The 25,394-nt window shown below is 40.4% G+C and overlaps 1 pseudogene; it reads left to right on the forward strand.

Moving 5' to 3' along the window:
* The first annotated feature begins 5,514 nt into the window (after nt 1-5,514).
* The window catches only part of LOC150042557 (vomeronasal type-2 receptor 116-like), a 43,633-nt pseudogene continuing 23,753 nt past the window's right edge, over nt 5,515-25,394 (forward strand).

Raw genomic sequence — 25,394 nt, forward strand, 5'->3', positions numbered from 1 at the left:
TATCCTGGCTCAGTTACATCTAGGGCCAAGGAAACATTAATTGAGGAGTGCTCAGAGTTTTGGAAAGTTGGCCTTTCTGATAAGGAGTGCTCAGAATTGTGGAGAGTTGGCCCTCCCACTGCTCAGGAAGAAAAGGGTTTAGAGCCTCACCCTGAGGAGGGATTTTTAGGCCCCTTTGATCTTGGGATTGGGCCCCAGAGCCCTACACCAAGTGCTCCTGCCCTGGAATTTGCGTCCGACAATTGGGGGGCAGAGGGAACTGGGCCATTTTACTATCCTTCCTCCCACGCTTCACCACGTGTTAAAATGCAAGAGGAGGTCAAGCTGCCATGTTGCTCCTCCCCTGCACAAGAAGAGGAGGTTAACTCGCCATACAGCGGCGGCTCCTCCCCCAAAACCAAAGCGCAGATCAAGCTGCCATTTTACTCCTCCACACCATGCTTGGTAAATGCTATTTAACTAAGGCTGAGCTTCCTGGCCCCCTGTATCTTTCTTAAGGAGGAATGCCATGCCCAGGCTGAGAGCAATCAGGTTGTTAATCCCCCAGTATCTGTGACTTATGGCATGCTAATATAATTTTTATTTTAAATGAATATTTAAAAGTTTATCTCCTTATAATTTGGTTTCATGCTACTTTGCAATTGGATGTATTTTAGAAAAAGAAGGAAACTAAGTGCAGACTTACACTTTTGGTGCACGGATGATGTTTGTAGTTCTTGCATTAAGGAAAAATTTGAGTTTGAACTGTTGGAGCTCTAGGCAGTAATCTAAACTGCAGAAAAAAAAGCCTCTTCTAAAAGGTAAAGGGAGTGTCTTGAGCCCTAGGAGGCATGGAGACAAAGGAAGCTCCTTGGGCCCTTAAAGGTTTTTCAAATGCAAATAAAGACTAAAGTGTTAAGTGTTTAAGCAAATATCTCTATAAGTTTAAAAGAACATTAGAAATGGGTTTCTGAAAAAAAAATGTGAAAGTGAAGTTCTCCTAAATGTTTGTTTCAAGAAAGAGTAAAAAAAGGAAAATTAGGACTATCAAAATGATTGCTTAATTGCTATTTAGGTTGCTCTTGTAAATCTCCTTATAGCAATTTCCAGCTGGCCCATGGAGAAGGACAGCAATCCTTATTCAGATGTAACTTTGGCTCTTACCATGGCCTTTTGTAGGACTTATTGATCAGAAAGCTGCAGTTTTGAGCCAGCCCGGGCAAAGCAAAGTCACTGTGAGAATGTGGTGTCTAATCTGCCAGCAGAAGAATGCTGGGGCAGAGTTGCTTTGGAGCTCAAAGTGGCAAAGTGCTAGCCTTGAGCTGGAGAGCTGTGGACACTCAGGCCCACCAGTCACAGACGCTGTTTACAGCCCTAGAACCCCAAAAGACCTAGGCATTTTCTATGCCCTTACCTCTTCCAATGGTGCTGGGAGAGGATGTTATGGGTGTGGCCAGCAAGCCAAGTCAAAGAGATTGCCCTGGGGGATGGAGACCTGATCCCCCACAGGGAAGTCTTTCAGGCCAGAGAAAAGGCCTAACTCCACCTAAAATACTCTGTCCCAGAGGAGCTATAATTGGCTGCCTTAAGATCCCAGCTCCTAGAAACTGCCACAGGCCCCAGCTCCTGGGCTAGCTGGCCTAGCAGCATCTTAGCAATTGGCATCACTCCTCCCACCCCGTCCTGGCCAGAGCCATTCAAGCTCTGTTATTTTTTTTTCATATAAAAAGGTGAATTTATTGGGGAAGTAGATGGTGAACTGACCAGCCAGGGGAAATAGATGGTGGTGAACTGACCGGCCAGGGACACAGTGCAGACTCGGGAGCTGACACTGTGACCCTGAGTAGCTCTCATGCAGGGTTTTTAAGGGCAAAAGCCATGCGGTCAAACCTGGTCACACAGGTGGCCAATGGGATACTTACATACACAGAGGAACCATTACCAGCTCCGGCCACACGCAGGTAGCCAATAGGGTCACAGTCCAGTGTATGAATTTACCTATCACCTTAGTTGGAATTGGTGCACAAATTGGAAAGGTCTCCACCCAAAGCCGGGCCCCTCCCCACCCAAGCGGATATCCCTTCTCATGGGGCTGGGGAGAAGGTCAAGTTTGCCCCTCCCTAGAAGGGCAAAGGTGACTGGGCTGTACCACATATCCCTCCTCAGTGGGGCTTGGGGAGGTCAAGGTGGCTGGGCTGTACCATTCTTGACCTTCCACAGTGGGGTGGGGGAACTCTTAGGCATTCTGAATGGCACCAGTCCCTGCTCCCCTGAACACTCCCCGCTTTTCTTTTAGCCTAGTCAAATCCTTGACTAGTTTACCTTAGTACAAACAGGGTTATACTGGGTGCGTAAGATCATCCGTTTGATAACTCCAACCCTCTTTTTTACGAAGGATATCATCGCATTAATTACACAAGGGGAAATCAACAATAACATTACAATAATCACCAGTGGGCCAATAATGGCTGAGATTAGAGAAGTTGCCCAGGGGAACCAGTTGTACAGTCTCTCATACCATCATTGGGACCTCTGTGTCTCCCTTTCTCATTCATCTAGTCTCCTCTTTACAGCTGCCAGGCTATCTTTTATTACTCCAGTGTGGTTCACCCAAAAGCAACATTCTCCTCCCAGGGCGACACTCAGTCCTCTAGGAACAATATATCTAGTCCTCTTCTGTTCTGGAGGACAACTTTAGCTAGGGACCTCAGTGAGTTCTCTGGGAGTCTGAAAGTCCAGTATCCTCACACGCCGTCTTCACCTAGGAGTGATGAACCTAGTAGCTCTTTCCTGCTACCTTCACAGTGGTTGGAGTGCTTGGAATCACAATGCAGGTTCACTTGAGTGCCAGGGTACTGGAAACCAGACGATGTCCATGTCTGCAAATCAACTTGTAAGGCCTGTAAGGATTGGAACTTGGTGAGGGCCAAAATTACATCTGAATGAGGATCTGCTGTCCTTCTCCATGGGCCTGCTGGAGATTGCTCCAAAGGCCTTTACTTTTCACCCAAGCGACTTTCCCCAAAAAGATGGTTAAGAATTCCTCGAAGATAATCAGAGACTCTCTTGGGTCTAACGCTATCGATGGGATTCCACATCCACCGGTGAGACACGAACCCACGTGTTACCCTGTGGTTAAGGACTCTTCCCGGCCAACGCACCAAAAATGTTATGGGGTCAAGAGGAGGGGATTCCACATCCCTCCAGGTGGGGAATTCCACGTCCCACCAGAGTCCACCACACAGAGACAGTCTCATATAAAAAGGTGAATTTATTGGGGAAGTAGATGGTGAACTGACAAGCCAGGGGAAATTGATGATGGTGAACTGACAGGCCAGGGATACAGTGCAGACTCGGAAGCTGACACTGTGACCTCAAACTCTGTTCTTAAAAGAGGACCTGCCCTATAATCTCTAGGGAGAGACAAGATATGGATTTTGTGGCATTCTATGATGACTGCATTAGTTATGAAAAAATTAGCATAGAACTGTTCCCCAATTCAAGAGGCCGCAGTCTAATCGCATGGGGAGCACTGGCTTATTGGCCTGAAAAACAATTGGAGCTACTAAAATTAATAAGAATCAGGCAAATGCAAGTTTCAAATACAAGTTACTTCATGATCTCCCTGCAATATGCCCAATGGAGCCACACAACCAGGGCTCGCAAGCCTTTCATCAGTTCCTAAGAATTTGTATATTTATGCTATTGAGATAAAAAGATTGCTTGTTTCTAGAAATAGTGGTTTTCCTTTAACAATTTTTTTTTTGGAAAAGACGCCCAGCTTTAAAGCAAAAGCCTCTGGAGGTAAGTAAAATCTCTGGACCACCATGTATATCTGTCTCAAAAGTGCACTGCTGAGCCAAAAAAGCTCTCTAAGGCCTGTATGGTCAAGGGGCGACTTGACCCCCTTCTGGAACAAAAGCTTCATACCCACCTGGTGAAGGTCTAGGGCCTGGTATGGCCCCTCCCACTCTGCTTTAGTGGAGGTGAGCCTAGGCCAGACAAAGCAGCTGCAGGTTTAGTAGTGACAGTCTAGAGACAGTGGGTGGCAGGATGCAGACTTCAGTCTCAGTTCTCCTAGGTTTAAAACTCCCACCCAACTTTCATCTGCAAGAAGTATTATGGCAAAATTCATAACCATCCTAAATATGGATCCTTGTGGTTTGTGTGAGTGTGTACGCAAATCCTATTAAAATGTATGGGTGATATTAATTTTATGCACTTTAAGATCTTTATGAATGTGTGTGAATGGGTTTGAGTAAACATGTTCAAGGTAAAATTGTTAGCATCCAAAACAATGGATAAATTCATAATTAAAACATAAGAAACTGGTCAAGACGAGTTTTCTAAAGATTCTAAAATCTGCACTTAAAAAGAAAATCTGGTAAAGTGGGTGATATGATTAGTATTTATTAAACTTGTCCTCTAATGATCCCTGCCACGTGAACTGACTCACTTAAATCAGAGATGGATGCATCAAAGTTTCCCCCTAGTCCGTATAAAAGATTTTAAAAAGATCGTGAGGACATGTAAATTGTGCATGCCATTTTTACAAGTCCCACCTCTACAATCCCCTGGAGTCAATCCCTGGGGCCTTAAACATAATGTTATCTGCCAGACTGATGTAACCCACTAAGCGCCCGTTGGGAAAATATGTCTACAGATACTCATTCACAAGCTTCTTGGGCTACTGCGCATTCGGGTGAAAGAGCCTGACATGCTGAAAGCCATTCTTTACAATGTTTTGTTATCTTGAGTTTACCACTACAAGTTAAAATGGATAATGGGCCTTGTTTTAATAAAACAAAATGGGGAGGAAACTCCGATGACCAATTGAGGACAGCTATGCTTATATTATTTGAAATTTTTCCAAGGATCAGCCTCTGACTGCCTTTCAGAGACATTGGTCTAACCAAATGCCTTATTTAAAGGTTGAAGTCTGTTGAAGAGTTCCTCTTACTGGAGAGGCCCTGATCCCCTTATTAATGTGGGGAGAGGATTTGGATGTGTCTTCCTCATTGGAGAACCATACCCAATATGGGTACCAGCTAGAGATTTAAAATATTGTCAGCAAACAAAAAATAATTACCCAAGATCACCCCCTCTGGAGGTATGCTTTCTTCCTCTCATTCACAGGAATAAGGAGACCATACTGGACACCCTGCTAAGCTGTGGCTGGAATCCTCAGTCATCTTCCTTCTCCTCATCCTGAGCATCATTATCCACACTGCCCACAAAGACGCTACCTACAATCTCAACTTGATTTCCTGACTGCAGGAGTCTTCCAAATAGTCGAGGACTTCATCTGCTTTAAAAGGCTACAGGAGGATCCCAAATGCCTCCAAAATTAACTCGATACAAACTATCTATGGACTGGACTAAATGGTTGGCTCCCTTGCCTTCTCCCCTTTGTGGGGAGGCCCCTTGGTTACAGTGGGGTTTGTATTCACACTTAGATCTTGTGTAATCAATAAGCTCCTTCAGAGAAAGTTGTTTAGCTAATGGTGATCTGGCAACAATATGCTGTGCTATGAGATGGCAGACTGGGAACTCTGTGAGTTTGACCCCAGCCCTTACCAGGATGTGCAGGTGTACAGAAGGGTTTCCTTTGCTGACGTTGGCCATCCTCCTTATTTCAAACCTCCATTTGGGTCTGCTCACCCTACAGGTAAATTGCCTGAAGAGCTAGAGTGGTAGTCAATGACGGGTAAGATCTCCACAGGGGGGACAACCTAAGACAGGCCGACTTCTCGAGTAAGGCAAATACCTGCTAATAAAACAAAAGGGAGGAGATATGGGGCATGTCACATCAAGGGTAAAAGGCCTACCTCATGGCCCAGTGCTCGCTTCCCGGTTTTGGAAATCCAACCTGCCTGTCTTGTGGTTGGGAGGTTTGGCTGTGGTTTGTGATGTAAAATAAGGCTACCTTGATCCCATGGATTGGCCCCACCCACCTATCTGACCGCACCTACCTCCCACTGTCCTGCCTACTTCTATGCTAATAGATTCCTGCATCTTACTTTAGCCCCTGTTTTTTTCCCATTAAATGAGTCTTCCTTGACATTCTCCCTGGTGCATCTGTGACTTCCTTCTGGAGAGGAAGGGCTGGGTGAAGGCGGTCAGCTGGCCCTATCCTTTCTTGTGTTCTCTTTGCCCTTCCTGCTAGTCAGGAGGCAAAGAGTGCTAAAAACCCCGAGAAGTACAAGGGAAAAATTCAGTCTCCATTATCCTGGATCAAACTCTTACAAGAAGTAAAAGCAGATACACAGAAGTTGCATATGGAAGAATAAAAGACCCAATTCTGACAGAACAATTCTTAGCATATTAAACAGTGCTTCAATAAGTACAAGGCAAAAATTCAGTCTCCATTATCCTGGATCAAACTCTTCGAAGAAGTAAAAGCAGATACAATGAAGTTGCTCATGGAAGAATAAAAGACCCCATTTGGACAGAACAATTCATAGAAGATAGAACATGCAGGAGAAATTTCAACACAAAAAGTCAGTCTCCATTATCCTGGATCAAACTCTTTGAAAAAGTAAAAGTAGATACAATGAAGTCCCATATGGAAGAATAAAAGACACCGTAACAGACAGAAAAATACTTAGCAGATAGAACAATGCAGGAGTAAGTTCAACAAAAAATCTATTCTCCATTATACTGGATCAAAGACCTCAAAGAACTAAAAGTAGATACACTGAAATTGTATATGGAAGAATAAAAGATCTCCTTTGGCAGAACAAGTTCAAAGCAAAAATCTAGTGTACATTATACAGGATAAAAGACATAGAAGACCTAAAAGCAGATACACTTAAGTTGCATATGGAAGAATAAAAGACCCTGTTTAGACAGAACAATTCCTAGCAGATAGAACAATGGAGGAGGAATTTCAAAGCCAAAATTCAGTCTCCCATTTTCTAGATCAAAGACAACAGAGGTATACACAGATACAGTGAAGTTGCATTGGAAGAATAAAAGTCCTCGTTCAGACAGAACAATTCTTAGCAGATAGAAAAAAGGCAGGAGGAATTTCAACGCAAAAATTTAGTCTCCATTATCATGGATCAAAGGAAAAATAGATAAACTGAAGTAGCATATGGAAGAACAAAAACGTCGTTTAGACATAACAATTTTTTAACATTTAGAACAATGCAGGAGGAAGTTCAACGAAAAAATTCAGTCTCCATTATCCTGGCTAACAGATCCCAAAGTAGTAAAACCAGATACACTGAAGTTGCATATGGAAGAATAATAGACCTCATTTAGACAGAACAATTCTTAGCTGATAGAACAATACAAGAGGACGGTCAATGCAAAAATTCTGTCTCCATTAAACTGGATGAAAGACCTCGAAGAAGTAAAAGCAGATACAGTGAATTTGCATGTGGAAGAATAAAAGAACAATTCGTAGGAGATAGAACAATGCTGACTTAAGTTCAAGGTAAAAATTCAGTCTCCATTATTCTGGATTAAACTCCCTGAAGAAGTAAAAGCAGATACACTGAAGTTGCTTATGGAAGAATAAAAGACCACGTTCTTAGCAGATAGACCAATGCAGGGGGAAGGTCAACATAAAAATTCCATCTCCATTTTCCTGGATCAATGACCTCGAAGAAGTCTATGCAAATACACTGAAGTTGAATTAGAAGAATAAAAGACACAGTTTAGCCAGAACAATTCTTAGCAAATAGAACAATGCAGGAGGAGTTTCAAAGCAAAAATTAAGTCTCCATTATCCTGGGTCAAAGACCTCCGATAAGAAAAAGCAGATAAACTGAAGTAGCATATGGAAGAATAAAAGACCCCGTTCAGACAGAACAATCCTTAGCAGATAGAACAATGCACGAGGAAGTTCAACGAAAAGTCTAGTCTCATTATACTGGATCAAAGAACTCGAAGAAGTATACCCAGATAAAATGAACTTGCATTGGAAGAATGAAAGACCCCGTTCAGACAGAACAATTCTTAGCAGATAGAACAATGCAGGAGGAAATTCAATGAAAAAAATTCAGTCTCCATTAAACTGTATCACAGACCTCGAAGAAGTAAAAGCAGATACACTGAACTTGCATATTGAAGAATAAAAGAGCACATTTAGAGAGTACAATTCCTAGCAGATATAAAAATGCAGGAGGAAGTTTGAGGAAAAAATCTAGTCTCCTTTATACTGGATCAAAGACATCGAAGAACTAAAAGAAAATATAGTGAAGTTGCATATGGAAGTATAAAAGACAGCCTTTAGACAGAGCAATTCTTATCAGATAGAACAATGAAGGAGGAAGTTCAACTCAAAAATTCAGTCTCCATTATCCTTGATCAAGGAACTCAAAGAAGTATACGGAGAGACTGAAGTTACAATGGAAGAATAAAAGGCCCTATTTAGCCAGAACAATTCTTAGCAGATAGAAAAAGCAGGAGGAAGTTCAATGCAAAAAGTCAGTCTACATTATCTTAGATCAAAGACCTCGAATAAGGAAAAGCAGACAAACTAAAGTTTCATATGGAAGAATAAAAGACCCCGTTTAGAAAGAGCCTTTTTTTTTACTAGATAGAACAATGCAGGAGGGAGTTCAACGCAAAAAATTCAGTCTCCATTATCCTGGGTCAAAGATGTTGAAGAAGTAAAAGCAGATACACTGAAGTTGCACATGGAAGAATAAATACCCCGTGTAGACATAACAATTCCTAGCAGATAGAACAAACAATGCAGGAGGAAGTTCAATGCAGAAATACAGTCTCCGTTATCCTGGATCACAGACCTCAAAGAAGTAAAAGCAGATACACTGAAGTTGTATATGGAAGAATAAAAGACCTAGTTCAGACAGAACAATTCTTAGCAGATAGAACAATGCTTCAGTAAGTACAAGGCAAAAATTCAGTCTCCATTATCCTGGATCAAACTCCTCGAGAAAGTAAAAGCAGATACACTAAAGTTGCTTATGGAAGAATGAAAGACCAAGTTTAGACAGAACAATACTTAGCCTATAGAACAATGCAGAAGGAAGTTCAATGCAAAAATTCTGGCTCCGTTATCCTGGATGAAAATCTTCGAAGAGGTAATAGCTGATACAGTAAAGTTTTATATGGAAGAATAAAAGACCCAATTTAGGCAGATCAATTTTTAGCAGAAAGAAAAAATGCAGGAGGAAGTTCAACGCAAAAATCTGGACTCCATTATACTGGATCAAAGACATCGAAGAACTAAAAGCAGATACATTGAAGTTGCATATGGAAGAAGAAAAGACTCCATTTAGACACAACAATTCTTAGCAGATAGAGCAATACAGCAGGAAGTTCAACGCAAAAATTTATTCTCCATTATCCTGGATCAAAGACCTCAAAAATATATATGCAGATACATTGAAGTTGCATCTGAAATATAAAAGACCCCGTTTAGAAAAAACAATTCTTATCAGATAGAACATGCAGGAGCAAGTTCAACGCAGAATTTCAGTCTCCATTATCCTGCATGAAAGAACAATTCTTAGCAGATATTACAAAGCAGGAGGAAGTACAATGCAAGAATCAAATCTCCATTACATGGATCAAAGACCTCAAGGAAATAAAAGTAGATACAGTGAAGATGCATATGGAAGAATAAAAGATCCCGTTTAGACAGAACAAGACTTAGAATGTAGAAGAATACAGGATGAAGGTCAACACAAAAATTCAGTCTGCATTATTCAGTGGTGGAGATGGGTGTTCACTTCCAATTTGATGCCCTTCTGGTCTGAGAGAATGCTAGGAATAATTTCACTGTTTCTGAATCTCTCCAGGTATGTTTTATGTGATCTATTTTGGAAAATGTTCCATGTGCTGCTGAAAAAAAACGTATATTGTGTTGTTGCTGGATGGAATAATCTGCAGATGTCTGTTAGATCTAGTTGGTCTATATAGTTGTTCAATTCTAAGGTTTCTGTTGATTTTTTGTCTTGTTTATCTGTCCATAGGTGAGAGTGGTGTGTTGAAGTCACCAACAATCACTGTGTTTCGATCTATGTATGGTTTCAGTGAAAGTAAAGTTTCCTTGATTAAGCTCAGAGGTATGGGATTAGGTGTGTAGATATTTAGGATGGTTATGTCCTCCTTGAGGAAAGATCCCTTTAGTAGTATGTAGTAACCTTCTTTGTCTTTTCTCACTTATTTGAGTTTGAAGTCTATTTTATCTGATATGAGGATGGCAACTCCAACCTGTTTATGGGTTCTGTTAGCATGATAGAGTTTATTCCAACCTCTCACTTCCAAAAAATGTTTGTTTTTTTGGGTAAGATGTGTCTCTTGAAGACAGCAGAACGATGGATCTTGCTTTTGGATCCAACGAGATAGTCTTTGTCATTAAATTGGAGAGTTAAGTCCATTGATATTGAGAGGCAGGATTGAGAAATATATATTAGTTCCTGCCATTTTTACAAGCTTTCATTAGGGCCTGTGTCTTGATAGTTGTGGTACTTAGATGTTATGAGTTTGAGGTGCCATTTCTTTCTCTGTATTAGATTTGTGTTGGTTTTCTATGTGTAGAAACTCTATGAGAATTTTTTGTAATGTTGGTTTTGTTGCTGTATAATGTTGCAGCTTTTCCCTGGAATGGAATGTTTTTATTGTTCCATCAGTTATGAATGAAACCATTCAATTTCCATTGCCATGAGTTAAACCAGTGTTATTGGCACGAGACTCAGCCCGAAGACCAATGGCCTGAGAAAGTCCGACGTTTAGACAAAGCAATTCTTAGCAGATAGAACAATTTAAGATTAAGTTTAACGAAAAAATTCAATCTCCATTATCTTGGATCAAAGACCTCTAAGAAGTAAAAGCAGATAAACTGAATTTGCATATTGAAGAATAAAAGACCATGAGAGGCAGAATAATTCTTAGCAGATAGAACAATGCAGGGGGGAGAGCTGCGGAAGATGGTGGCAGTCCTGTTTGAGTCTTTTTAAGCTCTCACCAAGATACCACTTTTGGCAGCTCAGGGGACAGTACGTACCTCAAATCGTTTCTATGTAAGCATTAGCGACCCAGAGATCTGCATCACAGATGATAAAGGCAGGAATCGGACACAAAGAAGACAGCGGGGACCGGTGCCAGCAGCTCAGAGTGACCGAGGAGACAAAGTTGCTCTTCTGAATCTTAGCAGGAGTGCATCTCGGTGCCGCAGACCTCTCAGCTGCAGACAGAGCCACACAGAGCCTGCACGAGCTCAGAGCAGACACCCGGCCGTGCACGGACCTGCCAGCTTCATGGAACCGAAGAATCCAGCAATTTGTGAGTACCTCTGAGGAGAAGTTTCCACTTCTACTTGTGGAATGGCATTGGGAGGGAGCCCCTCCCCCACAAGCTGAGAGAAGCGCCATCTTTACTGCTGGCAAAGACCCAGCCAAAGCAATTGGAGCCTGAGTGTGGTTGCTGACAGCGCCATCAATCTATAGGACAAAGGATTCCCTAGAGATCCCTTACCTGGAAATCCTGCCCCAGCACTGCAGGAGTCCATCCCCTGCGCCAGGCCACAAGCCTGGTAAACAAAACCCCCCTGCGAATCTTTGAGCTTCGTTTTCCCAAACAAAGCAGATCCAATTAAGTTGTATATGGAAGAATATAATACCCCATTTAGACAGAACAATTCTTAGCAGATAGAACAATGCAGGAGGAAGTTCAACATAAAAATCCAGTTTTCATTATCCTGGATCATAGACCTCAAAGAAGTAAAAGCAGATACACTGAAGTTGCATAGGGAAGAATAAAAAAACCCAATTAGACTGAACAATTCGTAGCAGATGGAAAAAAGCAGGAGGAAGTTCAACTGAAAGATCTAGTCTACAATATACTGGATCAATAACATTGAGGAACTAAAAGCAGATACAAAGAAGTTGCATATGGAAGAATATATGACCCCATTTAGTCAGAACAATTCTTAACAGATAGAACACTGCAGGAGGAAGTTCAACGCAAAAATTCAGTTTTCATTATCCTGGATCAAAAACCTCGAAGAAGTAAAAGCAGACACACTGAAGATGCATATGGAAGTAAAAAAGACCCCATTTAGACAGAACAATTCTTAGCAGATAAAACAATGCTGGAGGAAGATCAAGGCAAAAATCCAGTCTCCATTATACTGGATCAAATTCCTTGAAGAATTAAAAGGAGATACGCTGAAGTTGCATGTGGAAGAATGAATGACCACGTTTAGAAAAATCAATCCTTTTTTTCATATATTTTTATTGTAATTAATAGAAGGGTTACATTATATTTGCCAGATAGATGGTGCATTAAGTCCCATACATTGATACCTTTTCACATGTCTTGGTCTCCATTTCCCTCCTCTTATATCCCCTCCCCTCATCTTGTTTTCCACCGTTCCCTATCAATTGGAAGTTAACCCAATCATCCAGAAACAAGGACATACTAAATCCACCAGCACAACAATGTTCATTGCAGCACTATTTACCATAGCAAAGATATGGAACCAACCTAGATGTCCCTCAGTTGAGGAGTGGATCAACAAGATGTGGTATTTGTAAACAATGGAATTCCATGCTGCTGTCAGAAAGAATGACATTGCCCCATTTGTTAGGAAATGGAAAGACTTAGAAAAGATCATATTAAGTGGAGTAAGCCAGACTCAAAGAGAAATCAATTCTCACCAGATAGAACAATGCTAGAGGAAGTTCATCAAAAAAATCCAGTCTCCATTATACTTGATCAATTACTTGGAAGAAGTAAAATCAGATACACTGAAGATGCATATGGAAGAATAAAAGACCCCATTTAGACAGAACAATTTTTAGCAGATAGAAGAAAGCAGGAGGAAATTCAACGCAAAAATCTAGTCTCCATTATACTGGATCCAAGACTTCAAAGAAGTAAAAGCAGACACCCTGAAGTTGCATATGGAAGAATAATAGACCTCGTGTAGACAGAAAAATTCTTAGCACATAGAACAATGCAGGAGGAAGTTCAATGCAAAAATCCAGTCTCCATTATACTGGATCAAAGACCTGGAGGAAGTAAAAGCAGATACACTGAAATTGCACATGGAAGAAAAAAAAACCTGTTTAGACAGAACAATTATTAGCAGACAGAACAATGGGGGAGGAAGTTCAATGAAAAATTCAGTCTCCATTTTCCTGGATCAAAGACCTCGAAGAAGGAAAAGTAGAAACACTGAATTTGCATGTGGAAGAATAAAAGACAACGTTTAGACAAAACAATTCTTACCAGATAGAACAATGCTGCAGAAAGTTCAACGCAAAAATCATGTCTCCACTACACTGGATCAAAGACTTGGAAGAACTAAAAGCAGATGTACTGAAGTTGCATATGGAAGAATAAAAGACCCCGTTTAGACAGATCAATTCTTAGCAGATAGAACAATGCAGGAAGGAGTTCAACGCAAAAATCCAGTCTCTATTATACTGTATCAAACACACTGAAGAAGTAAAAGCAGATACACTTAAGCTGCACATGGCAGGAAAAAAAACCCGTTTAGACAGAACTATTATTAGCAGATAGAACTATGCAGAAGGAAGTTTAGCACAAAAATTCAGTGTCCATTATCCTGGATCAAAGACCTCGAGGAATTAAAAGATTATACAAAGAAGTTGCATATGAAGTATAAAAGACCCCTTTTAGACAGAACTATTCTTAGCAGATAAAAAAAAGCATGAGTAAGTTCAAGGCAAAAATCCTATCTCTATTATATTGGACCAATGAGCTTGAATAAGTAATAGCAGATACACTGAAGTCGCATGTGGATGAATAAAAGACCCCGTTATAGAGAACAATTCTTAGCAGATAGAAGATTGCAGGAGGCATTTCAACACAAGTATCCAGTCTCCATTATACTGAATCAAAGACCACGAAGAAGTAAATGCAGATTCATGGAAATTTCACATGGAAGAATAAAAGAACCCATTTAGACATAACAATTCTTAGCCGATAGAACAATGCTGGAGGAAGTTCAAGACATAAATCCTGTCTCTATTATACTGGATGAAAGACCAGGAAGAAGTCAAAGCAGATAGACAGAAGTTGCATGGGGAAGAATAAAAGATCACATTCAGACAAAACAATTCTCAGCAGATTAAAAATGCAGGAGAAAATTCAATGCAAAAATCCAGTCTGCATTATACTGAATCAAAGACCTCAAAGAAGTAAAAGCAGGCTCAGAAGGAAGACGGCGCCGAGACAATAGGAACGCAGCCTAGCTCTCTCTGACAAAAAGAGAGAACCAGGGAGTCCCACGAGCCAACTACCTAAAGAAATCCACAGCAACAAACTCAAAAAGCAGTGGAGAAGGACTCAAACTGGAAAAGAAATCCAGATAAAGCTCACATCCAACTTTCTCAAAGAATTCGGAACGCGAAGACCCCTACCCCACCTCTCACCACTGGATCCAAGCCACGAAAGCCACGAAAAGCGGCAGCTGGCGCCGGACCAAGCCATGAAAAGCAGCTTCAGCGGGTGCCGGCTCCACGCTGGGAAAGCGGCTGCGGGCGCCGGATCTAATCCTCGAAAAGCGGCGGCAGTGGAGGGCGCCAGGCTGGGAGCCCAACGGCTGCAGAAACCAGCACAGAACCGGGCCAGCGAACAGCGGAAGCAGCGGAACCCAGATGCGGAACCAGAACAGCAAGCAGCGGAACCCAGAAGCAGAACACAGGTGGCGGCGGAGACCGGAGGGGAGTGAAAGACTTCCCACCACAGTGGAGCACCCACAGACAGACGCAGAGGCGTGACTAATAGAGCGAGTCCCCAAACACATCGGGAAAGCAGAGTGGGTGCCAAGCAATAGAACTTAACTCAGATCCCAACACCCCGCCCGAGAAAGACTGGCGGAGAAGGGGGGCAAGGAATTTAGAATCCTGTCCCTTCCCTCAACATCACCCTCCCTCAGGCAATTGACTGGAGATTGATAGGCGGGCTACCCATAATACCCAGCACCCCACCAAGGGAGGCGGGGCTGCCCCAACTCCCACCCGCCCAACGGGTTCAACCACCAGCCCTCTGACTGGAGACTGAGAAGCGGGCGGACCCTAAGACGCAGCACCCCACCAGGGGAGGCGGAGTAGTCCCAGCTCCCACCCGCCCGCCAGGCTCCTCCCCCAGCCCAATGGATCTGGAGAGTGGAGGGCGTTGGGACCCTGCCTTACAACAGTGGGTAGTGGGGGCGGGAAAATAGGAGTCAGCATCTGCCCCACCTTAATTCCTGAGCAGAGCATCCTCCAGCTGGGAATCCTGAGCAAGACAACACCGAGGGGCCCCCCACAGTCACAGACTCTGACAAAGCAGTGGAAACACAGCAGGGATCTGAAAGGCCGACCAGCAGCCAAGCTCCCCTTTTGAGAACCAAAAAGGCGGGGCTCCGCCCTTGGAGCCCACCTCCCCAGCTGGGCCCCTCCCCTGGGAACAGAGGGGCCTACTGCTGGTCCTGCTGAGAGCCCCTGAAACTCTCAATCCCCAGAACATTGGCTTGGGGCCCCCCCTGGAAGCACCACAGGAAAACGTCCGCCAACGGCGCTCAGACAGAAGCTCACAGAGCCATCCCATGGTCCACTGTGAGGCCACTGGTTGGGCTAAGAGCTAGTCGTGCAGCAACACATAAGTTTTATTCTAATACTTTCCAAACTTTGTACTCAAATACTCTATCTACTTACCCCCTCACCTCTCTCATTCTATTTTTCTATCTCTGGAATTCTGCTCGTCTTTCAATCCTTATAGAGCATGGATCTACACTTGATGGCTGTTGAGCAACACTGTATATCTAGGTGTTTAATTATTCTCTAGGCTCAGAGGGACTTAAAGACAATAGAGATTGGATTGAGAGGCTTATTGTTTTGGATATAAATCACTTAGCAGTGTATTATTAGACTGGTCGGTAACTGCACAATAAGAAAGAGTGATAACACCAATCAAAACTTGTGAACATCTAGAGTCTGCCAGCTACAGAGGTCTAGGTTGGTTATATCTGAAAAACTATAATCGTGTTTAGTATTAATCTTGCTCCCATTTTCAAATGGGCAGAACAAGAAACTCAAGAAAAATGCCAAATCAAGAAACAACATCCCCCACCCCTCTCACCCAATGTAAACAGCCAATGGAACAGTCACTGGCAAACCTAGAGGAGAGTCTTCCAAGTGCTGTACAAATGCAATTGATAAACATCATTAATGAAAAATGTGAAAATATAAAGAAAGAGATAAGGGAGGAGGCCATAGCTGAACAAGAGGAAACCATAAACAAGGTGATAAGTGAAAAAGAAGAAGCCATAAAGGAGGCCATAATAAAGGCTGTTCAAAGAAAGATGGATGAATTCATAGAATCCACAAATAAAAAGGTGACTGAACTCCAGCAAATGTTCAAAGAAAATAAAGCTACTGAGCTAACCACTCAAATGGAAATCAAGGAGCTAAAGAAATCCATATGTGATCTAAAAGAAGAGATGCAAGGCATCAAAAATGAGCAATTAGAAGCACGGGAGATGAAAAATAAACTAGATAGCTTTTACAGCAGGTTAGACAATGCAGAGGAGAGATTTTCCGGGGCTGAAGATAATTTAGTTATTATAGACAAAGAACTGAAAATGAGTCAATCCAAATCTAGGAAAAACGAAAGAGTGCTTCAGGAGGTCCAAGATACAATTAGGAAGCCTAATTTAAGGCTAATTGGTATTGAGGACGGCGGGGAGAAAGAGGTCAATGGTATTGGAAATATACTTCAGGGAATCATCTCAGAGAATTTCCCAAACATCCAGAAGGGCAGGCCCATCCAGATACAAGAAGCTTTTAGAACCCCAAACAGACCTGACCAGAAAAGAACATCCCACCGCCACATCGTAATCCAAATTGCATCAATAGCAACCAAAAAAAGGATCCTAAAGGCAGCCAGGGAAAAGGGTTCAGTAACCTATAAAGGAAAACCAATCAGAAAAACTCCAGATTTCTCAGCAGAGACCATGCAAGCAAGAAGCGACTGGAAGCATATATGTCATGCCCTTAAGTCAAATAACTACCAACCAAGAATCCTGCTAAGCTCTCATTCATAACTGAGGGAAAAATCAAAACATTCCATTCCAGGGAAAAGCTGCAACAATATGTCGCAACAAAACCAACACTACAGAGAATTCTCAAAGATGTTCTATACATAGAAAACCAAAATAAATGCAATATAGGGAAAGAAATGGCACCTAAACAGCATACCATCTAAAACCACAAGAGCTGTCAAGACACAGGCCCAAATAAAAGCATTTAAAAATGGTAGGAACTAATAAATATCTCTCAATCCCAACTCTCAATATCAATGGATTTAACTCTTCAATTAAACGGCATAGGCTGTCTAGTTGGATGAAAAAGCAAGATCCATCATTCTGCTGTCTTCAAGAGACACATCTTACCCAGAAAAACAATCATCTTTTGAAAGTGAGAGGTTGGAATAAACTCTATGAAGCTAACGGCCCCCATAAACAGGCTGGAGTTCCCATCCGCATATCAGATAAAATAGACTTCAAACTAAAATTAGTAAAAAAAAAAAGACAAAGAAGGTTACTACATACTACTAAAGGGATCTTTCCTCCAGGAAGACATAACGATCCTAAATATTTACACACCCAATCCCGGAGCTCCAAACTTCATCAAGCAAACTTTACTTACACTGAAACCATACATAGATCGAAATACAGTGATTGTCGGTGACTTAAGACACCACTCTCACAGATGGACAGATCAACAAGGCAAAAACTCAACAGAGAAACCTCAGAACTGAACAAATATATAGACCAACCAGATCCAACAGACATCTGCAGAATATTCCACCCAACAACAACACAATATACGTTTTTCTCAGCAGCACATGGAACATTTTCCAAAATAGATCACATCTTAGGCCATAAAACAAACCTGGACAGATTCAGAAACACTGAAATTATTCCATGCACACTCTCAGACCACAAAGGCATCAAACTGGAACTGAACACACATCTCCACCAACGAAAACCCTGTAACTCATGGAGACTGAACAACACATTGTTGAATCATCAATGGGTCATCGAAGAGATCAGAACAGAAATCCAACAGTTAATGAAATTTAACAGTAAGGAACACACAAAATACCAACTCCTTTGTGATGCGGCAAAGGCAGTACTCAGAGGATAATTTATAGCGCTGAGTGCCTACAACAACAAGTTGGAAAAATTGCAAACCAACAAGTTAATATCTCACCTTAAGACCCTGGAAAAAGAGCAACAAACCAACCCTAATCCCAGTAGAAGAAAGCAAATTATTAAAGTCAAAGCAGAATTAAATGATTTGGAATACAAAAAAAACTATAGAAAAAATCAACAAAACAAGGAGTTAGTTCTTTGAATGAATTAACAAAATTGAGAAGCCCTTAGCAAATCTTACCAAAAAAAGAAGAGAGCATATGGAAATAAACAAAATCGCAGATGAAAATGGTAATACCACGACAGAAATTACCAAGATCCAGAATATCATGAGGGAATACTTCTCAAACCTTTATGCCAACAAATTTGAGAATCTAGATGAAATGGATGAATTCCTAGCCAATATTAACATACCCACACTGAACCAAGAAGAACTAAGCCAACTCAACAGGCCTCTTTCAAGCTCTGAAATAGAAATGGCAATTAGAGAACTTCCACCTAAGAAAAGCCCAGGGCCAGATGGATTCACAGCTGAATTCTATAAGGTCTTCAAAGCAGAGCTCACACCAATACTCCTCAAGCTCTTCAACAAAATTGAAAATGAAGGTTCCTTACCAAACTCATTCTATGAAGCCAGTATAACCCTCATCCCCAAACCAGACAGAGATTCATCAAAGAAAGAGAACTATAGACCTATATCTTTGATGAACATCGATGCAAAACTTCTCAACAAAATACTGGCCAACCATCTACAACAACACATCAAAAAAAATTATACGCTATGATCAAACTGGATTCATCACAGGGAGGCAAAGCTGGTTCAACATTCGCAAATCGATTAATATAATTCAACATATCAACAGGAGCAAGGACAAAAATCACATGATTGTCTCAATAGACGCATAAAAGGCATTTGACAAGATTCAACACCCCTTTATGTTAAAAGCTCTGGAGAAACTAGGACTCCATGGAACATTCCTCAATGTAATAAAGGCTGTGTATGAGAAACCTACTGCTAGTATTACACTTAATGGTGAAAATCTAAAGCCATTCCCTCTAAAATCAGGAACGAGACAAGGATGCCCACTCTCTCCACTCCTCTTTAACATAGTACTAGAATTCCTAGCCAGTGCAATAAGGCAAGAAGCAAGCATAAAGGTTATCCAAGTAGGGAAAGAGGAAATAAAACTATCCCTCTTTGCAGATGACATGATTCTGTATTTAAAGAATCCTATAGACTCTACTCCCAAGCTCCTTGAGCTGATTCAAAGCTTTGGAAGAGTAGCAGGCTATAAAATCAACCCTGAAAAATCAACTGCCTTCCTTTACGCCAACAGTGAGAGGAACGAGGCAATAATCAGGAAAGAAACTCCATTCACAATAGCCTCAAAGAAAATAAAGTACCTAGGAATTAGCTTAACTAAGAATCTAAAGGACCTTTTTGTCGAAAACTTTAAAACCCTAAAAAAGGAAATTAAAGCAGAACTAAGGAAATGGAAAAACCTCCCATGCTCCTGGATTGGAAGAATCAACATTGTGAAAATGACAATCTTGCCAAGAGCTATCTATACATTCAATGCAATACCCATCCACATCCCAATGAAATTCTTTAAAGAAATAGTAGAGGCAATCCAAAATTTCATATGGAATAATAAAAGACCCCGTATAGCAAAAAAACTTCTTAGCAGAAAGAACAGCGCTGGAGGAATTTCAATTCCAAACTTTAGACTCTATTACAGAGCCATAATTATCAAAACAGCTTGGTACTGGCATAGGAATAGGCCTGAAGACCAATGGAATAGAACTGAGGACTCAGATATTAAACCACAGACCTATGGCCAACTAATCTTTGATGAGGGAGCCAAAAAAAAAGAATGGAAGAAAGACAGCCTCTTCAACAAGTTGTGCTGGCAGAACTGGTTAAGCACCTGCAGAAAACTAAAGTTGGATCCTTCCTTGTCACCTTGCAGTCGAATTAACTGCAAATGGATCAAAGACCTCGAGGTCAAAGCTCACACACTGAAAACTTTACAGGAAGGAATAGGAGATACACTAGGCCTCCTTGCACAGGTAGAAACTTTCTTAATAAGGACCAAGAATCACAACAAATCAGAGAAAGGCTGGATAAGTGGGACTGCATTAAAATGCAGAGCTTTTGTATGGCAAAGGACATAGATAGTAAACTAATCAGGAAGCCTACAGAGTGGGAGAAGATCTTCACCATCCAAACAATGGACAAAGGCCTCATATCTAAAATATATCAACAACTCAAAAAATTGAATCAATCCAAAACTAACCTCCAAAGTAACAACCATCCCATTAAAAAATGGGCCAAAGACTTAAAGAGAGTCTTCTCTGAAGAAGAAACAAAAATGGCCTATAGACACATGAAGAAATGCTCAACATCTCTGGTCATAAAAGAAATGCAAATCAAAACAACTCTAAGATTCCGCCTCACTCCAGTTTGAATGGCCAGAGTCTGGAAAACGAATAACAACAGATGCTGGAGGGGATGTGGCCAGGAGGGATCACTACTACACTGTTGGTTGGAGTGCAAACTCATTCAACCACTATGGAAAGCAGCGTGGCAGTGCCTCAAAAGGCTAAACATAGAACTCCCCTATGACCCAGCAATTCCACTACTTGGCATTTACCCAACCACCCAGAAACAAGGACATACTAAACCCAGTAGCACAACAATGTTCATTGCAGCACTATTCACCATAGCAAAGATATGGAACCAACCTAGATGTCCCTCAGTTGATGTGTGGATCAACAAGTTGTGGTATTTGTACACAATGGAATTCTATGCTGCTGTCAGAAAGAATGACATCGCCCCATTTGTTAGGAAATGGAAAGACTTAGAAAAAAATCATATTAAGTGAAGTAAGCCAGACTCAAAGGAACTTAGGCTCAACGGTTTCCCTCATTCGTCATAATCAGTAGAAACCTTGGGCTCTATTAGCAGAGATTTGTAATGGAGCAAAATCTTGATACATAAGGCCATATAATGTGAAGCTAATTGAAAGGACCTCCAGGATATTGAAACAAAAGCCATATAATGAATGATTGTTGTCCTTATTGTACTATGTTGTCTCTCATCTCCTTTGCTGTCCCTTGGTTATCTCATATTGGTATAGTATCTCACTTTGTTATCTGATATATTGAATTTATTTGTATTTGGATATTTGAAATTTGATAGGGAAGGGGGGAAAACCAAGACGGGTGGGGGGTGTGGGGGGGATGTAAATGGTTACCAAGACATGTGAAAGGGTATCAATGTATGTGAATTAATGCATCTTCTATCTCGCAAATATCATGTAACCCTTTTACTAAATACAATAAAAAATATAAAAAATGAAGTAAAAGCAGATACCCTGGATTTGCATATAAAAGAATAAAAGACAATGTTTAGACAAAACAATTCTTACCAGGTAGAACAATGCTGGAGAAAGTCCAACGCAAAAATTCAGTCTCCATTATCTTGGATCAAAGACCTCGAAGAAGTAAAAGGAGACACACTGAAGTTGCATTTGGAACAATAAAAGACCCCATTTAGACAAAACAATTCTTACCAAATAGAACAATGCTGGAGAAAGTTCAATGCAAACATCACATCTCCACTATACTGGATCAAAGACTTGGAAGAACTAAAACAGATGCACTGAAGTTGCATATGGAAGAATAAAATACCCCATTTAGACAGAACAATTCTTAGTAGATTGAATAATGTATGAGGAATTTCAACGCAAAGATCCAGTCTCCATTATCCTGGATCAGAGACCTCAAAGAAGTGAATGCAGATACACTGAAGTTGCATATGGAAGAATAAGCAGCCCCGTTTAGCCCGAACAATTCTTAGGTGATAGAACAAAGCAGGAGGAAGTTCAACTGAGAGATCTATTCTCCAATATACTGAAAGCAGATAGAACCAAGCCGGCGGAAATTCATCACAGAAATTCAGTCTCCATTTTCCTGGATCTAAGACATAGAAAAAGTAAAAGCAGATACACTGAAGTTGCATATGTTAGAATAAAAGGATATGTTTAGACAGAACAATTTTTATCAGATAGAACAATGCAGGAAGAAGTTCTAGGCAAAAATCCAATCTCCATTATCCAGGATCAAAGACTTCGAAGAAGTAAAAGCACATATTCTAAGTTGCATTAGAAGAATAGAAGACACCATTTAGACAGAGCAATTCTTAACAGATAGAACAATGCAGGAGTAAATGCAAAGAAAAAATTCAGTCTCCATTTTCCGGTATCAAAGACCTCGAAAAGTAAAAGCAGATACATTTAAGTTGCAGATGGAAGCATAAAAGACCCTGCTTAGAGAGAACAATTTTTAGCAGGTAAAACAATGCAGGAGGAAGTTCAACCCAGATATCCTGTCTCCATTACACTGTATCAAAGACATCGAAGAAGTAAAAGCAGATACACTGAAGTTGCAGATGGAAGAATAAAAGACCCCTTTGAGAGATAACAATTCTTAGAAGATAAAACAATGCAGGAGGTAGTTCAACACAAAAATTCAGTCTCCATTATCCTGGATCAAAGCCCTCGAGGAAGGAAAGCAGATACACTGAAGTTGAATTGGAAGAATAAAAATCCTATTTTGCAGAGAAGAATATGAGCATATATAACAATGCAGGAGGAATTTCAGTGCAAAAATCTTGTCTCCCATAGGTGGATCAAAGACTTCCAAGAACTAAAAGCAGATACACTGAAGTTGCATATGGAAGAATAAAAGAAACCATTTGGAAAGAACAATTCTTAGCAGAGAGAACATTACGGGAGGAAGTTCAATGCAAAAATTCAATCTCCATTATCCTGGAATAAAGACCTGGGGGAAGGAAAAGCAGATACACTGAACTTGCATTGGAAGAATAAAAATCCTCATTTAGAGGAAACAATTCTAACCAGATAGAACAATGCAGGAGGAAGATCAATGCAAAAATCCAGTCTATATTATACTGGATCAAAGACATAGAAGAAGTGAAAGTTCTGAAGTTGCATATGGAAGAATAAAAGACCCTATTTGACAAAGCAATTCTTAGCAGATACAACAATGCAGAGGGAGTTCAACACAAAAATCCTATCTCCATTTTTCTGTATCAAAGACCTTGAAGAAGTAAAAGCAGATACACTGAAGTTGCATTGGAACAATAAAAGTCCATGTTTAGACAAAACAATTCTTAGCATACAGAACAATACAGGATGAAGTTCAATGCAAAAATCTAGTCTCCATTATACTGGGTCAAAGTCCTCGAAGAAGTAAAAGCAGATACACTGATGTTGCATATGGAAGAATATAATACCCCATTAAGACAGAACAATTCTTAGGAGGTAGAACAATGCAGGGGGAAGTTCAACGCAAAAATTCAGACTCCATTTTCCTGGATCAAAGAGCTCGAGGAAATTAAAGCAGATACAATGAAGTTGCATATGGAAGAGTAAAAGACCCCGTTTAGACAGAACAATTCTTAGCAGAGAGAACATTCCAAGAGGAAGTTCAATGCAAAAATTCAGTCTCCATCATCCTGGTCAAAGATCTCGAAGAAGTAAAAGAAGATACACTGAAGTTGCATATGGAAGAATAAAAGGCCCCATTTCTACAGAGCAATTTTTGGCAGATAGAACAATGAAGGAGGAATTTCAATGCAAAAATCTAGTCTATATTACACTGGATCATAGACATCGAAAAAGTGAAAGCAGATACACTGAAGTTGCATAAGGGAGAGGAAAAGTCCTGGTTTAGACATAACAATTCTTAGCAAATATAACAATGTGGGAGGAAGTTCAACGCAAAAATCTTTTCTCCATTAGGTGGATCAAAGACAATGAAAAAATAAAACATCAATGTAAATAATATAAACATGAACAATGAAACAAGTAAATAATTTCTCAATGGAAATGAAACAATTTCCAACAAATCTCAGACACAAAACTTATAAGACAACAGACTAGAAATTGGGAAGTGTAATGAAAGTGTTCACAGGCACCACAATGAAAAAATAGCCTCAGAAACAAAGGAAAATTATGCTTGTAGAAGAAACATCACTGAACAATTAGATATCATCAGAAGGACTGCAGAGAAATAGTGCATGTATAAAGTCAGTTTAAGGAAGCCATTACTACATTTGCTCAGTGGGGCACTAGGACAAGAGGATGAAAACACATTCATGAAAATAAGAAAATTAATGAAATCATGCAGCATGAAGAAAAGTAAAATGAAGAGACTATATCACCACCTTCTGCACTGTAGGAACTGTTTAAAGGGATTTTCTAGAGAAGGAAAATGGATGTTAAGTCAGAGTACAAAAAAGAAAATGCAGGGCTGGGAGTTTGGCCTAGTGGTAGAGTACTTGCCTAAGTATGCATGAAGATCCGGGTTTGATTCCTCGGTACCACATACATAGAAAAAAGCTCGATGTGGTGCTGAGGCTTAAGTAGTAGAGATCTAGCCTAACCATGAGAAAGTCCAAGGACAGTGCTCAGGCCCTGAGATCAAGCTCAGGTATACCAAAAAATAAAATTACAGTATAAAATATAATTACATTTGGGTGGGGGGTATGGAAATGGGGACCAAGATATGAGAAAGGGTATCAATGTATGTGAATTAATGCACATTCTATCTGGCAAATATAATGTAACCCTTCTATTAATTACAATAAAATTATATGAAAAAATATAATACATGAATGTGCAGCAAAATATCAGCTGAATTGTGATGAGTGCACAGAAATCATGAAATTTTATACATAATCTCTAAGGAATAAACAAATAGAAAACTTACAAACATGCATAGTTATTTCTGTAGATCAATGCTCACTTTATATTTGAATTATCTATATATAATAATTACAATATAAAGACAGTAAACTAGAAGAGAAGGAGTAATTCCTGTTGCTACAAAAGAAAAACTATCTTTAAATATAAAGATACAAGCTATGGAGTGGTGCTGGAGGTACACTTTGGTGGAATCAAAATTTAGCTATACAAAAAAGTAATCTGACAGATCTGTAGTAAAAAAAAACAATGATCACATTCAACAATACCTGGAAAATCTCCGAGGAATTCAGTTTTAAGTAACTTCACAACAGAATGGTAAGTAGGAGCTCATATTTATATCAATATTTATATCAATTTCCCCAAATGGACACTTCCACAATGTAGACATGACCAATGTATTACAATTTAACTTGTAAATAGATATGGATATCTTAAAAATAAATAAACATGAAGATACATAGACTTAAAGGCAT

The sequence above is a fragment of the Megascapheus bottae genome, chromosome 35, assembly GCF_031878675.1.
Source record: "Megascapheus bottae isolate mThoBot1 chromosome 35, mThoBot2.hap1, whole genome shotgun sequence".
Taxonomy (NCBI): Eukaryota; Metazoa; Chordata; class Mammalia; order Rodentia; family Geomyidae; genus Megascapheus; species Megascapheus bottae.